At 49.2% G+C, this 16,545-nt stretch overlaps 1 pseudogene across 1 annotated transcript in view; it reads left to right on the top strand.

The window, feature by feature from the left end:
* Window positions 1–16,545, top strand: part of LOC310867706 (partitioning defective 3 homolog) — a 656,686-nt pseudogene that overhangs the window by 494,721 nt on the left and 145,420 nt on the right. Inside the window, exons 14-15 of the transcript XR_014571073.1 lie at window positions 1,622–1,810; window positions 4,593–4,763. The product of XR_014571073.1 is annotated as a partitioning defective 3 homolog (transcript). The remainder of the gene's footprint in view (window positions 1–1,621; window positions 1,811–4,592; window positions 4,764–16,545) is intronic.

The raw sequence follows: 16,545 nt of genomic DNA, 5'->3' as shown, positions 1-16,545 counted from the left end.
GATATCCAAGCTCACAATGTCATGTGTCGCATAGTGACGCGTTTTATGTTTTTGAATGTTTTTGAGTGGTGCTAGCCACTCCTATAGACGGCTATGTGTGTCCCTGGCTGCTTCTGTCTGTCTGTCTGTCCGTCCATCCGAGTACGGAAATAGCGTTTGTTGACCACCAAGTGTCACTGTTGAGCAGCCGCACGCACGCACACACACACACACGCACACACACACACACACACACACACACACACACACACGCATGCACGCACAAACAGAGGCCAGGGAGGAGGGATTGTACAGTACAGTACAGTACAGTACAGTACTACAGCACGAGTACAGCACCACTCACTTCAGACTTTTGGATATACAAAGGATTCTGCCTGGCTATCCATGAAACATGAAACACGATCATTGTCTTGTAGGGAATGATTCAGAAACATTAAGTGGACACGATTAAAAAGCAATTCTTTTTCTGTTGTTTGCGGCCTTATTTATAGTATTTACTCCAGCTTTCTTTGGCTGGTGCTCAGGCAGCTCGCTTCTCACCAAAAAAACTATTCACTGCATCATTTTAAAACGTTTTCAAATCTATACCAGGTTTTTTTCCCAATCTAACACAGTACTGCAATGGATAGGAGGAGGGGGGGGATGGGGGGGGGGGGGGGGGGATGGGGGGACATAGCTGCCAATACTCGATGCCTGCAGTTTCTCTCCACATCATTAGCTTTCCTTCACACCTTTCTTCTTCCCACTGTATGGTTGGAAAAGTAATGCACAAAGACTTCATTTATTTATATATATATATATTGTACGTGTGTGTTTATACAGTATACAGGCACACACACACACACACACACACACACACACACACACACACACACACACAGGTCAGGTGGGGGAGATTGGAACACCAAAGCTTGTTTGACAGAGCGCTTTTTCAAATGTTTCGGTGGGTGTGGGGACATTAAATGTCAGTCCCTCACCTACTGTAGCTCTCCTGGCAGCTCAGTTGAAACCGTTGGCATGCGGTGCGCGGTTCAGCAAGCAGCCGTGCTGTGCAACAAGGACAAACAAACAGGTCTCTCCACTAGAACTTCCAACGAAGGCGGCATGGCGTTGTCTTTGGCGCAGGCACAGGAATAGGCCAGGTCTATCACAAATGATCCGTCAAACGAAGCGTTTCAAAGGGAGGCGGCGTTTGTTTTCCAGCGTCAAATTGCTACCTGCCGTTTTCAAAGTTTCCTCCTTTTCTTTCTTATTGTTTCTCTCTACCCTCGGCCCACCACCGCTCACACAACGGTGGCAGGAACGAATTAGAAGCTCTCAGGTAGACAGTATGGCCAATTGAGGATGACAGCTTGCCGCCATATGTGACATGGTCGATTTCCCTCCGCCTCTCTTCTCCTTCCTGCCTTACCTATTATTGTTTTACCTCGTTCCACTTTGTCCGCTTCCACTTGATGTGCTGCCACTGGGCTCATTCTTTTGATCTTTTCAAAAAGAAAAAATGTCAAACAAAAGCGTCTAGCATTGTCACGGACATTGAGTGACACACTGCGTGTCCTCATTTTGTACAGTTCTTTGATCTATTCTAAACTATCTCTCTCTCTCTCTCTTCCTGCCACAGCTGCCAGATGAAGATGACCTGGTGCTAACCCCCGATGGCACACGAGAGTTCATGACCTTCGAGATCCCCCTGAACGACTCTGGTTCGGCGGGGCTGGGGGTCAGCGTCAAGGGCAACAGGTCCAAGGAGAACCACGAGGACCTGGGCATCTTCGTCAAGTCCATCATCAATGGAGGGGCTGCTTGCAAGGTGAGAAGACACTTTGACACTTTAATTGTCTCCACCAGGCCGAAGGCATGTGGGGAGAGTATGTTTTGCACTTCGTCCGTCCGTGTGTCCGTCCGTCCGTGTGTGTGTCCGTCCGTCCGTGTGTGTGTCCGTCCGTGTGTCCGTGTGTCCGTCCGTGTGTCCGTGAACAGCTAATCTCGGCCACCGTTAACCCGTTCGATGCCAAATTTTGCACACACACTCCCTGGATGCCAACGATGAACCTCTGCCCCAAACTTTCCAGAACGGCCTGTTATAGCGCCACCAGGAGGCCGCTTTGTGCAAAACAAGTTTTTTCACAGTACACCTACAAATTAGTACACAGTCTCTCTAGAGCCATTCAACGAAACGGGTCTTTCAGATTTCTCAGACTCCATCCTGATTGGTTAAGATTGGCTTCCAAAGTTCACAGGAGTGCTCAGTTTCAAACAAAATGCTGCAAATCATGAACACATTGCGTGATTTCCGTGAAATTGTGCACGCACATTCCCACTAGGCCGAGGACGAAATGCCACATGAACAATTTCAACTCAGCCTCAAGGTGGCGCTATAACTGGCCGAAAAGTGTTTTTACCTCTAACTGCACGGATCTGTGGATAACCTGGTGGAGACCTGTGCCCAGAAGGGCACTTTTTCTAGTTTTTCATATATTTTTTTATTTTAAGGAACTACAACATGCATTTTAAAACAGTTTTTAACATTGAATATATTGTTTATGTCCCTCAAACTTATTTGTAAGGGTTTGAACCCAAATCACCACTCTCACATAACCAGTCCATGGCATTTCTGTCTGGCTTCTAAAGCAGTTTTAGCTGCAGTACCACTAATGTCCTGATGTGCTGTGTATGCAAATTATTTCCTCTGCCACATCCTCATCCCAGCTACTCCCCTCCCACATCTTTGACAAATTATAATATGGCCCACCCACCCTCCACATAATATATATATATATATATATTATAATATGGCCCACCCACCCTCCACATAATATATATATATTATAATATGGCCCACCCAATTCAATTCAATTCAAAGGGCTTTATTGGCATGAGAAAACATACGTTTACATTGCCAAAGCAGAAAGAACAATACAACAATACAGCAATACAATCAAAACAAAAATTATGTACATTTGAAGGTCAGAATCTTCAATAGATCAAATTCTATGTACCCAGGTCACTCGATGCAGGTATAGTGCAGGAATATACACAATGGTTAGTCTTTAGGGTGGTTGTGTTCCATTTGATATCCTTCTCCTATCACAGCAACTCACAAAAAAAATACTTTCTGGCCTTGACAGACAGAAAAGTCCTATTTGATTGCATTAAACAACGTTAACCCATTCTGACCTGAGATCAGATTCATACGAGGTTTCCACTGGACACACACTGGTCTGATGAACCCATTCTGACCTGAGATCAGATTCTAAAAATGTCAGTCGTTCTTCGATTTTTCAAAAAATAGCAGACCTACAAGCTCGTATCACGCCACTCGGTGGCGCGATATGAGCTTGTAGATCTGCTATTTTTCAATAGCTAAAGCATAACATGATGCTAATACCAAAATGGGTTCCCGTTCAGAATGAGTTAAACAATGTTAAAATCACTTTTCCGCTCACTTTGCCACTCAATTTGCCACTCGATTTGCCATTCACTTTATGCATGCGCATACCCTCTATACATAACAATCCAAATATGATGAGGAAGCCTGATTGTAGCCTCGATACCCAGGCTTTCATTTCGTCTGCGCGAAAGATGAAAAAAAGCCGTGGGCTGAACCAGTCTAAAAGTGGTCAACCCTTCCGGGTGGGCGTCGCTCTAAATGATGTGACGTAGCGCTGCACTAGGGGGGAGAGGAGGGGCCGGGGGTGACGGACAGATCGATGAGATCCAATCAGGGTGCGCGTTTTTCTGAGGCGCGACCCTCCCATCTAGGCCAGAAATGTCTCTGCTTAGGTCAGGCTAGCCTGATTGTTCAAAATGTGTTTTTTTGTGGGGATAGAAGACACGTATAGGGAGTCCAAAAATACACAACAAATGGGACCTTTAACCCATTCTGACCGGGCACCCATTTTGGTGTCAGCATCATGTCGTGCTTTAGCTATTGAAAAACCTCCATGAATTCAAGGCTTCATGGGCTGTGTAATTGATAGAATATAAGCCTAATAGCCTAATTTGCTATTTGTCTCGCGACGAAGTCTAGGGCTAAAACAGTGGTTAACCATTAACCATTAATATTTAATCCATTAAATCAGTAGCTATAGATAGATAAAAACTCTTAAGGTGATCGACGGGAGGTATGACACATTTTCTTAGAATTGGAATGATTTAGATCAAGAGTTATTCACGTTTTTAAGATTTTCCATTTCGTCGGCTAAAATGGGGGGGGGGGACATTTTCGATGACGTCCCACCAGAAAACAACATTGAGTGTTGCGCAACAGACGCTCCCGGCCTGTGGAGCAACAGACGCTCCCAGCCTGTGGAGCGACAGACGCTCCCAGCCTGTGGAGCAACAGACGCTCTCAGCCTGTGGAGCAACAGACGCTCTCAGCCTGTGGAGCAACAGACGCTCCCAGCCTGTGGAGCAACAGACGCTCCCAGCCTGTGGAGCGATGCGATCGGTTTTGATATCAATAATCTCCGTCTTTTTGATCAATCTCCGTCTTGAGCGCTGGGGCGTTAACTTAAATTAAAAGTTCGGCGAACTTCGTCCTGTGCGCTCCTGTGTTTAAGAAAGTGTCCCGATCCCTCTGTTTTTTACAGGACGGACGCCTTCGTGTCAACGACCAACTTGTCGCCGTCAACGGGGAGTCGTTGCTGGGAAACACCAACCAGGAAGCCATGGAAACGCTGCGGCTGTCCATGTCCGTGGAGGGCAACAAGAGAGGCATGATCCAGCTCATAGTGGCACGGCGGTTCGCCACCGGCAACCAGGTAGCTAACAGCTAGCGGCTAACCTTTCATTGGCACTGCACGCCGCACGCCAATGTGTCACGCCGCCGTCACATTGTGAGCTTTGTTTTTCAGCGTGTGGCAGCGGTCACGCACCTTAAGTGTGAATCACTTTCAGGGAATCTGGGGAGAATAGTAGTAGTATTGCGCATAACATACTGTAGCACATTGACTCAAACCAGGGGATGTGTGAACAAGTGGTGGATATTGAGAGGGAATAGGAGAGGGGGTATAAATACATTCCTTCCCGTTCTTTTGAATGATAAACTGCCGTGCCTCTTCCTTTAGCTCGCCATCGGGCTTTAATCTGTCCTCCATTGGTCAGGGGAGCTTTGAGATAGCTAGAGGGAGACTTTTAGGATGGCGACTAGCTGCCGCGCGAAAATCTTCAAACAGTCCAATTACCTGTGCGAGATTTGTGATACGTCTCACATTTCCAGGCCTACATCCCGTGGCTGTGGGTGATGTTTGATCCACATAAAATATGATATATCATCTCTGCCGGCTGGAAACCTGATATGTCCATAACTGTTAACATTCAGGTAAAAAAAAAGCATCAATAGTAGCAGATGTGCAAGCTCGAAGCTTTGCACATCTGCTATATTTGATGGTACATCTGATGCTTTTGTGTGATGCTGTAGTGTGATTAAGTAGAGTGTTAATTTACGGAAAACCACACAAAAGGTAATATATGGAGATAGGAGGTTTCTCTTCCGACAGCAACGGCATATGTTTTTTATACCTTGGCGTGATACCATATCTAAGAGGTGCCTCATTGATTTATGATTGACAGCCTTGGCAAATAGCACGGTATGAGCAGATACAGTAGACTGATAATGGACATGGCGTTTCCTAATCTAGCAATAGCCTGAGAATATCCAAAGCAATATGGAACCCCTGGAATGCTGCAACGCCAGAGGATCTGACTTATGAAATATGAAAATGTGATCTCCAATCCTCATCCTGAATTGTCCTACTATCGATACCCATCTATGTATCAGTATGGTTATTTGAAGTTGATCTGGCACAGAAATAAGCACTGCAGAGATATGGTGATATTTTTTAACCCATTCTGAACGGGCACCCATTTTGGTGTCGGCATCATGTTATGCTATAGCTTTTTTAAAATAGCAGATCTACAAGCTCATATTGCGCCACCGAGTGGCGCGATACGAGCTTGTAGGTCTGCTATTTTTTGAAAAATCGAAGAATGACTGACATTTTTTTAGAATCTGATCTCAGGTCAGAATGGGTTCATCAGAACAGTGTGTGTCCAGTGGAAAACTCGTATGAATCTGATCTCAGGACAGAATGGGTTAATAGATGAATACAATGGTTGAGCTACATGTGGGAATGTGTGTAATGTATCGTCTCTGTCAGGTGGAAACATCATACGTCCAAAACTGTTACTTTTCACGTACGCGCGCACGTACGCGCGCACGCACAGACACACACACACACACACACACACACACACACACACACACACACACACCCTCTCCCCTGCAGCGAGGGCTTGTGGATCAGGTTTGATTAGTGTTGCAGTGGCTCTAATTGGAGCGTGTGTCCTGTGGCTAGAGCAGGGAGGAGGACCGGGCCTGAGCGAGCGGAGCCCCATGTCCCCCTGCATGCTCTGCCCAAAAATGTAATACTAAACAGTGCAGGCACGACGCAGCGCAGTGGAACGAGAACACCACACAAAATATAACATTAACACTAGTGGCAGTAGGCCTACAGCAGCCCGACCTTCAGAACACAATAGAAGACATACTGTAGGTCTATATTAACCCATTCTGACCTGAGATCAGATTCATACGAGGTTTCCGCCGGACACACACTGGTCTGATGAACCCATTCTGACCTGAGGTCAGATTCTAAAAATGTCAGTCGCTCTTCGATTTTTCTAAAATAGCAGACCTACAAGCTCGTATCGCGCCACTCGGTGGCGCGATATGAGCTTGTAGATCTGCTATTTTTCAATAGCTAAAGCATAACATGATGCCGACACCAAAATTGGTGCCCGGTCAGAATGGGTTAAGATTTATAGCAGACAGCAGCAGTTAGCACATCATCAGAATACAATCTGCTATTACCTTCCACATTCACGACATGAACCTCCTCCTCCTCCTCCTCCTCCTCCTCCTCAACAACTCGATAATGTTTTCATGTTAGTTTGTTACTTATTTTCTGAGCCATGCAAATAAACAACAACATGTAATACTAAACAGTGCAGGCACGACGCAGGCAGTCGCTCTTCGATTTTTCTAAAATAGCAGACCTACAAGCTCGTATCGCGCCACTCGGTGGCGCGATATGAGCTTGTAGATCTGCTATTTTTCAATAGCTAAAGCATAACATGATGCCGACACCAAAATTGGTGCCCGGTCAGAATGGGTTAAGATTTATAGCAGACAGCAGCAGTTAGCACATCATCAGAATACAATCTGCTATTACCTTCCACATTCACGACATGAACCTCCTCCTCCTCCTCCTCCTCCTCCTCAACAACTCGATAATGTTTTCATGTTAGTTTGTTACTTATTTTCTGAGCCATGCAAATAAACAACAACCCGCACTGACCGAAGACAGATAGGTTCCATGCGTCCTGTGTCACTGACCGGAGACAGATAGGTTCCATGCGTCCTGTGTCACTGACCGGAGACAGATAGGTTCCATGCGTCCTGTGTCACTGACCGGAGACAGATAGGTTCCATGCGTCCTGTGTCACTGACCAGAGACAGATAGGTTCCATGCGTCCTGACCACTGACCGGAGACAGATAGGTTCCATGCGTCCTGACCACTGACCGGAGACAGATAGGTTCCATGCGTCCTGTGTCACTGACCGGAGACAGATAGGTTCCATGCGTCCTGACCACTGACCGGAGACAGATAGGTTCCATGCGTCCTGACCACTGACCAGAGACAGATAGGTTCCATGCGTCCTGACCACTGACCGGAGACAGATAGGTTCCATGCGTCCTGACCACTGACCGGAGACAGATAGGTTCCATGCGTCCTGTGTCACTGACCGGAGACAGATAGGTTCCATGCGTCCTGTGTCACTGAGCGGAGACAGATAGGTTCCATGCGTCCTGACCACTGACCGGAGACAGATAGGTTCCATGCGTCCTGACCACTGACCGGAGACAGATAGGTTCCATGCGTCCTGTGTCACTGAGCGGAGACAGATAGGTTCCATGCGTCCTGACCACTGACCAGAGACAGATAGGTTCCATGCGTCCTGACCACTGACCGGAGACAGATAGGTTCCATGCGTCCTGTGTCACTGAGCGGAGACAGATAGGTTCCATGCGTCCTGACCACTGACCGGAGACAGATAGGTTCCATGCGTCCTGACCACTGACCAGAGACAGATAGGTTCCATGCGTCCTGACCACTGACCAGAGACAGATAGGTTCCATGCGTCCTGACCACTGACCAGAAACAGATAGGTTCCATGCGTCCTGACCACTGACCAGAGACAGATAGGTTCCATGCGTCCTGACCACTGACCGGAGACAGATAGGTTCCATGCGTCCTGACCACTGACCAGAGACAGATAGGTTCCATGCGTCCTGACCACTGACCAGAGACAGATAGGTTCCATGCGTCCTGACCACTGACCAGAGACAGATAGGTTCCATGCGTCCTGACCACTGACCAGAGACAGATAGGTTCCATGCGTCCTGACCACTGACCAGAGACAGATAGGTTCCATGCGTCCTGACCACTGACCAGAGACAGATAGGTTCCATGCGTCCTGACCACTGACCAGAGACAGATAGGTTCCATGCGTCCTGACCACTGACCAGAGACAGATAGGTTCCATGCGTCCTGACCACTGACCAGAGACAGATAGGTTCCATGCGTCCTGACCACTGACCGGAGACAGATAGGTTCCATGCGTCCTGTGTCACTGAGCGGAGACAGATAGGTTCCATGCGTCCTGACCACTGACCAGAGACAGATAGGTTCCATGCGTCCTGACCACTGACCAGAGACAGATAGGTTCCATGCGTCCTGACCACTGACCAGAAACAGATAGGTTCCATGCGTCCTGACCACTGACCGGAGACAGATAGGTTCCATGCGTCCTGACCACTGACCGGAGACAGATAGGTTCCATGCGTCCTGACCACTGACCAGAGACAGATAGGTTCCATGCGTCCTGACCACTGACCAGAGACAGATAGGTTCCATGCGTCCTGACCACTGACCAGAGACAGATAGGTTCCATGCGTCCTGACCACTGACCGGAGACAGATAGGTTCCATGGGTCCTGACCACTGACCGGAGACAGATAGGTTCCATGCGTCCTGACCACTGACCAGAGACAGATAGGTTCCATGCGTCCTGACCACTGACCAGAGACAGATAGGTTCCATGCGTCCTGACCACTGACCAGAGACAGATAGGTTCCATGCGTCCTGACCACTGACCAGAGACAGATAGGTTCCATGCGTCCTGACCACTGACCAGAGACAGATAGGTTCCATGCGTCCTGACCACTGACCAGAGACAGATAGGTTCCATGCGTCCTGACCACTGACCAGAGACAGATAGGTTCCATGCGTCCTGACCACTGACCAGAGACAGATAGGTTCCATGCGTCCTGACCACTGACCAGAGACAGATAGGTTCCATGCGTCCTGACCACTGACCAGAGACAGATAGGTTCCATGCGTCCTGACCACTGACCAGAGACAGATAGGTTCCATGCGTCCTGACCACTGAGCGGAGACAGATAGGTTCCATGCGTCCTGTGTCACTGACCGGAGACAGATAGGTTCCATGCGTCCTGACCACTGACCGGAGACAGATAGGTTCCATGCGTCCTGACCACTGACCGGAGACAGATAGGTTCCATGCGTCCTGTGTCACTGACCGGAGACAGATAGGTTCCATGCGTCCTGTGTCACTGACCGGAGACAGATAGGTTCCATGCGTCCTGTGTCACTGACCGGAGACAGATAGGTTCCATGCGTCCTGTGTCACTGAGCGGAGACAGATAGGTTCCATGCGTCCTGTGTCACTGACCGGAGACAGATAGGTTCCATGCGTCCTGACCACTGACCGGAGACAGATAGGTTCCATGCGTCCTGTGTCACTGACCGGAGACAGATAGGTTCCATGCGTCCTGACCACTGACCGGAGACAGATAGGTTCCATGCGTCCTGACCACTAACCGGAGACAGATAGGTTCCATGCGTCCTGACCACTGACCGGAGACAGATAGGTTCCATGCGTCCTGACCACTGACCGGAGACAGATAGGTTCCATGCGTCCTGACCACTGACCGGAGACAGATAGGTTCCATGCGTCCTGACCACTGACCGGAGACAGATAGGTTCCATGCGTCCTGACCACTGACCGGAGACAGATAGGTTCCATGCGTCCTGACCACTGACCGGAGACAGATAGGTTCCATGCGTCCTGACCACTGACCGGAGACAGATAGGTTCCATGCGTCCTGTGTCACTGACCGGAGACAGATAGGTTCCATGCGTCCTGACCACTGACCGGAGACAGATAGGTTCCATGCGTCCTGACCACTGACCGGAGACAGATAGGTTCCATGCGTCCTGTGTCACTGACCGGAGACAGATAGGTTCCATGCGTCCTGACCACTGACCGAAGACAGATAGGTTCCATGCGTCCTGACCACTGACCGGAGACAGATAGGTTCCATGCGTCCTGACCACTGACCGGAGACAGATAGGTTCCATGCGTCCTGTGTCACTGAGCGGAGACAGATAGGTTCCATGCGTCCTGACCACTGACCGGAGACAGATAGGTTCCATGCGTCCTGTGTCACTGACCGGAGACAGATAGGTTCCATGCGTCCTGTGTCACTGAGCGGAGACAGATAGGTTCCATGCGTCCTGACCACTGACCGGAGACAGATAGGTTCCATGCGTCCTGACCACTGACCGGAGACAGATAGGTTCCATGCGTCCTGACCACTGACCGGAGACATATAGGTTCCATGCGTCCTGACCACTGACCGGAGACAGATAGGTTCCATGCGTTCTGACCACTGACCGGAGACAGATAGGTTCCATGCGTCCTGTGTCACTGACCGGAGACAGATAGGTTCCATGCGTCCTGTTTCACTGACCGGAGACAGATAGGTTCCATGCGTTCTGACCACTGACCGGAGACAGATAGGTTCCATGCGTCCTGACCACTGACCGGAGACAGATAGGTTCCATGCGTCCTGTGTCACTGACCGGAGACAGATAGGTTCCATGCGTCCTGACCACTGACCGGAGACAGATAGGTTCCATGCGTCCTGACCACTGACCGGAGACAGATAGGTTCCATGCGTCCTGACCACTGACCGGAGACAGATAGGTTCCATGCGTCCTGACCACTGACCGGAGACAGATAGGTTCCATGCGTCCTGACCACTGACCGGAGACAGATAGGTTCCATGCGTCCTGTGTCACTGACTGGAGACAGATAGGTTCCATGCGTCCTGACCACTGACCGGAGACAGATAGGTTCCATGCGTCCTGTGTCACTGACCGGAGACAGATAGGTTCCATGCGTCCTGACCACTGACCGGAGACAGATAGGTTCCATGCGTCCTGACCACTGACCGGAGACAGATAGGTTCCATGCGTCCTGACCACTGACCGGAGACAGATAGGTTCCATGCGTCCTGACCACTGACCGGAGACAGATAGGTTCCATGCGTCCTGACCACTGACCGGAGACAGATAGGTTCCATGCGTCCTGACCACTGACCGGAGACAGATAGGTTCCATGCGTCCTGTGTCACTGACCGGAGACAGATAGGTTCCATGCGTCCTGACCACTGACCAGAGACAGATAGGTTCCATGCGTCCTGACCACTGACCGAAGACAGATAGGTTCCATGCGTCCTGTGTCACTGAGCGGAGACAGATAGGTTCCATGCGTCCTGTGTCACTGACCGGAGACAGATAGGTTCCATGCGTCCTGACCACTGACCGGAGACAGATAGGTTCCATGCGTCCTGACCACTGACCGGAGACAGATAGGTTCCATGCGTCCTGACCACTGACCGGAGACAGATAGGTTCCATGCGTCCTGACCACTGACCAGAGACAGATAGGTTCCATGCGTCCTGACCACTGACCAGAGACAGATAGGTTCCATGCGTCCTGACCACTGACCAGAGACAGATAGGTTCCATGCGTCCTGACCACTGACCAGAGACAGATAGGTTCCATGCGTCCTGACCACTGACCGCAGACAGATAGGTTCCATGCGTCCTGTGTCACTGAGCGGAGACAGATAGGTTCCATGCGTCCTGACCACTGACCGGAGACAGATAGGTTCCATGCGTCCTGACCACTGAGCGGAGACAGATAGGTTCCATGCGTCCTGACCACTGACCGGAGACAGATAGGTTCCATGCGTCCTGACCACTGACCGGAGACAGATAGGTTCCATGCGTCCTGACCACTGAGCGGAGACAGATAGGTTCCATGCGTCCTGACCACTGACCGGAGACAGATAGGTTCCATGCGTCCTGACCACTGACCGCAGACAGATAGGTTCCATGCGTCCTGTGTCACTGAGCGGAGACAGATAGGTTCCATGCGTCCTGACCACTGACCGGAGACAGATAGGTTCCATGCGTCCTGACCACTGAGCGGAGACAGATAGGTTCCATGCGTCCTGACCACTGACCGGAGACAGATAGGTTCCATGCGTCCTGACCACTGACCGGAGACAGATAGGTTCCATGCGTCCTGACCACTGACCGGAGACAGATAGGTTCCATGCGTCCTGACCACTGACCGGAGACAGATAGGTTCCATGCGTCCTGTGTCACTGACCGGAGACAGATAGGTTCCATGCGTCCTGACCACTGACCGGAGACAGATAGGTTCCATGCGTCCTGTGTCACTGACCGGAGACAGATAGGTTCCATGCGTCCTGACCACTGAGCGGAGACAGATAGGTTCCATGCGTCCTGTGTCACTGACCGGAGACAGATAGGTTCCATGCGTCCTGACCACTGACTGGAGACAGATAGGTTCCATGCGTCCTGTGTCACTGAGCGGAGACAGATAGGTTCCATGCGTCCTGACCACTGACCGGAGACAGATAGGTTCCATGCGTCCTGACCACTGACCGGAGACAGATAGGTTCCATGCGTCCTGACCACTGACCGGAGACAGATAGGTTCCATGCGTCCTGTTTCACTGACCGGAGACAGATAGGTTCCATGCGTCCTGTGTCACTGAGCGGAGACAGATAGGTTCCATGCGTCCTGACCACTGAGCGGAGACAGATAGGTTCCATGCGTCCTGACCACTGAGCGGAGACAGATAGGTTCCATGCGTCCTGTGTCACTGACCGGAGACAGATAGGTTCCATGCGTCCTGACCACTGACCGGAGACAGATAGGTTCCATGCGTCCTGACCACTGAGCGGAGACAGATAGGTTCCATGCGTCCTGTGTCACTGACCGGAGACAGATAGGTTCCATGCGTCCTGTGTCACTGACCGGAGACAGATAGGTTCCATGCGTCCTGACCACTGAGCGGAGACAGATAGGTTCCATGCGTCCTGACCACTGACCGGAGACAGATAGGTTCCATGCGTCCTGACCACTGACCGGAGACAGATAGGTTCCATGCGTCCTGACCACTGACCGGAGACAGATAGGTTCCATGCGTCCTGACCACTGACCGGAGACAGATAGGTTCCATGCGTCCTGACCACTGAGCGGAGACAGATAGGTTCCATGCGTCCTGACCACTGACCGGAGACAGATAATAATAATAATAAACTTTATTTGTATAGCACTTTTCATACATAGAATGCAGCTCAAAGTGCTTCACAGGGCAGGACACAAAAATAAAATACAATAAAACACAAGTAGTTAAAATGATAGAACAATAGCAGAGAACAAAACCGAATAAAGAACATAAAATAAATAAAAACACATAAAAAAATAAAATAAAAAAATAAATAAAACTCAACTAAAAGCAAGGGTGAAGAGGTGAGTCTTGAGTTGAGATTTAAAAATGTCTACAGAGGGTGCGTGTCTGAGCTCGAATGGAAGTTTATTCCAGGCTGTTGGGCCATAGAAGCAAAAAGCTGCCTCACCGTACTTTTTTGTGCACATTCTTTTAGGCACTTCAAGTAGGCCAGCGTTGGAGGACCTGAGGGGGCGGCTAGGGACATATCTAGGTAGGCAGTCACGGAGGTACGGAGGTGCGAGACCATTGAGAGCTTTATAGACAAGTAACAGAATTTTAAAGTCAATCCTGACCTAGATAGGTTCCATGCGTCCTGACCACTGACCGGAGACAGATAGGTTCCATGCGTCCTGACCACTGAGCGGAGACAGATAGGTTCCATGCGTCCTGACCACTGAGCGGAGACAGATAGGTTCCATGCGTCCTGACCACTGAGCGGAGACAGATAGGTTCCATGCGTCCTGTGTCACTGACCGGAGACAGATAGGTTCCATGCGTCCTGACCACTGAGCGGAGACAGATAGGTTCCATGCGTCCTGCGCGTAAAGCTAAACCAGAAACAGGACAGTCATTGCATCAGCACGGAGGTGGGGGGTACAGTATATAGTTTGGTACAGTATATAGTTTGGCCCGGGGATAAAGTTTGCACGCTTCTATCTGTTACCTCTCTGACACAGTGCAGTTCAACTTCAGCCAGTACATAGTGGGACACCGCTGAGAGCCACACACAACTGCAGTTAGGTTCTTAATTAAGGGCACGTTCTGAATCCAATGCAAACTAACAGGCGAGTGCGCTCTGGTGCAGTATATGCAAAGGGAAAGAATGACTTATGTCCGTGACAATAACCAATCTTACGGTTTGAATTCTGTACACACACATAGAGCAAAAAATATGATATGGGGAAAACAGTTGAAAATATATTTTAACCCAGTATTATTAGTGTCAAGAGAGAGAAGAGGGGGTCAAAGAGACAAGAGAGAGAGAGAGATGTATAGCGGGTGTTGAACAGGGAATTAAAAACCAGCACCAACGTTGAAGAAATAAAGCCAACTTAAATGTCGGCCCTCGCCAACCACCCCATCCCACTCCCGCTCTCCCGCTGGCCCAGGCACACAGCGTTGGAAAGCCAGCACCAGTTTACCACTGTCACAGCGCCTCCGCCAGGAGCCAGCACTGGAGGCCACCATTAAAATGAATCAGATCCATCACTGTCTGCAGGGGAGAGCCGCCCAGCAGGGCCCCGTAATGCATCTGAGAGAGGAGACTAGTGGATGTGTGGGTTGTTCTGGCACAGGCACATGCGCACGCGCACGCACACACACACACACACACGCACACGCACACGCACACGCACACACGCACACGCACACGCGCACACGCACACGCACACGCACACGCACACGCACACGCACACGCACACGCGCACGCGCACACGCACACACACACACGCACACGCACACGCACACGCACACGCACACACACACACTTTTTGTTGTCATCGTCGTTGGAATGTCTTACATGGCATTCATTATTTAAAGGTGGTGTGATATTTGTTTGTTAAATCTTTTTTTTATCTTTAACACCCCCCCCAACGCCCGGGGTTTGAAATCAGAGCGCCTAGCGATTTATAGCAGCGGGGGACACATTTAGCGACGGACCGGATGCTATCCTGGATGTGGTTGAAGTAGCTTGATGTAATAATAATAATAATAATAATAATGAATTTTATTTATATTGCACTTTTCATTCACAAGGAATCTCAGAGTGCTGATGTAGCCAAAACACTTCCAAGGCAAACGACGAGAACGGGAGGTGTGATTCATGCTAACGTGACTAGTTGACGGGGCTGTGAGTGAAGGGCCGTTTTAACACAGAATCTTTGCTTAGAATTGGATGGAATGATTTTATTCAAGACTTATTCATGTCCTTTTTTATCAATCTCCAATCCTGAGCACTGGGCATTACTAATTGATTGAGAACTCCGTCCTTGCCACTCAGGGTGTTAATCAACAGAATATATATTTTCAGGTTTGGGTCACCAATTTCATCCCAATCAGTAGAGAGTATAGTACCCATTTATCAACTTCAATTTCATAGCGTTCCAATTACAATGGTGTGTCTGCTCATTCATTTATTTGTTTCGTCACTTCCAATTTCACGTGTTTATCCTGTGTGAGATATTTCTCCCGATTCAGCGAAATTGGTATCCCAGCCTGAAAACGTATTTTCTGTGGACTGATGAGCTGGAGATACTGGGAGACCGAGAGAGCTGTTACTGAGCAAACACTAGCAGTGATTACTACGGGAACATACATACATACATACATAGAGCTATTTAAGACTTATTTTAACAAAACACATCACGTACAGTACCTTTAACTCCTCCGGTATTTGCACTTTAGACTTCTCTCTGAAACACACGGAATACCAGTAAGTTAGATAAAGAAAGTTGATTTTCTTTATCTTTTCTTTATTATTATTATTATAAAGTTATTTATAAACCGTAAACAAGATATATTCAACGTACATGCACACGTCCACAGAGAGCAAAGAGTTGCCGTTTAGAATGGCACCCGTGAGTGCTTGAATAGACTGGTTATTCTTAGCCCAGAGCACCCAGAAGCACATCTGAACTGGTCTAGCTGGTCAATTTTCTTTTCCATTACGGAGTGGGAATGAGAGTCCTTGGCCTCTGGGCTCAAATAAATGTTTGTTACATGCATGTTGGCCTTGTCACTCACTGATACAGGTACAGTGACATGGCAGAATGGCAGCACGACC

Source organism: Protomyctophum parallelum, assembly GCF_964188405.1.
Source record: "Protomyctophum parallelum genome assembly, chromosome: 12".
In the NCBI taxonomy this organism is placed as follows: Eukaryota; Metazoa; Chordata; class Actinopteri; order Myctophiformes; family Myctophidae; genus Protomyctophum; species Protomyctophum parallelum.
Note: the sequence above shows the minus strand (reverse complement) of the source record. Positions and strands in the feature narration are given on the sequence as shown.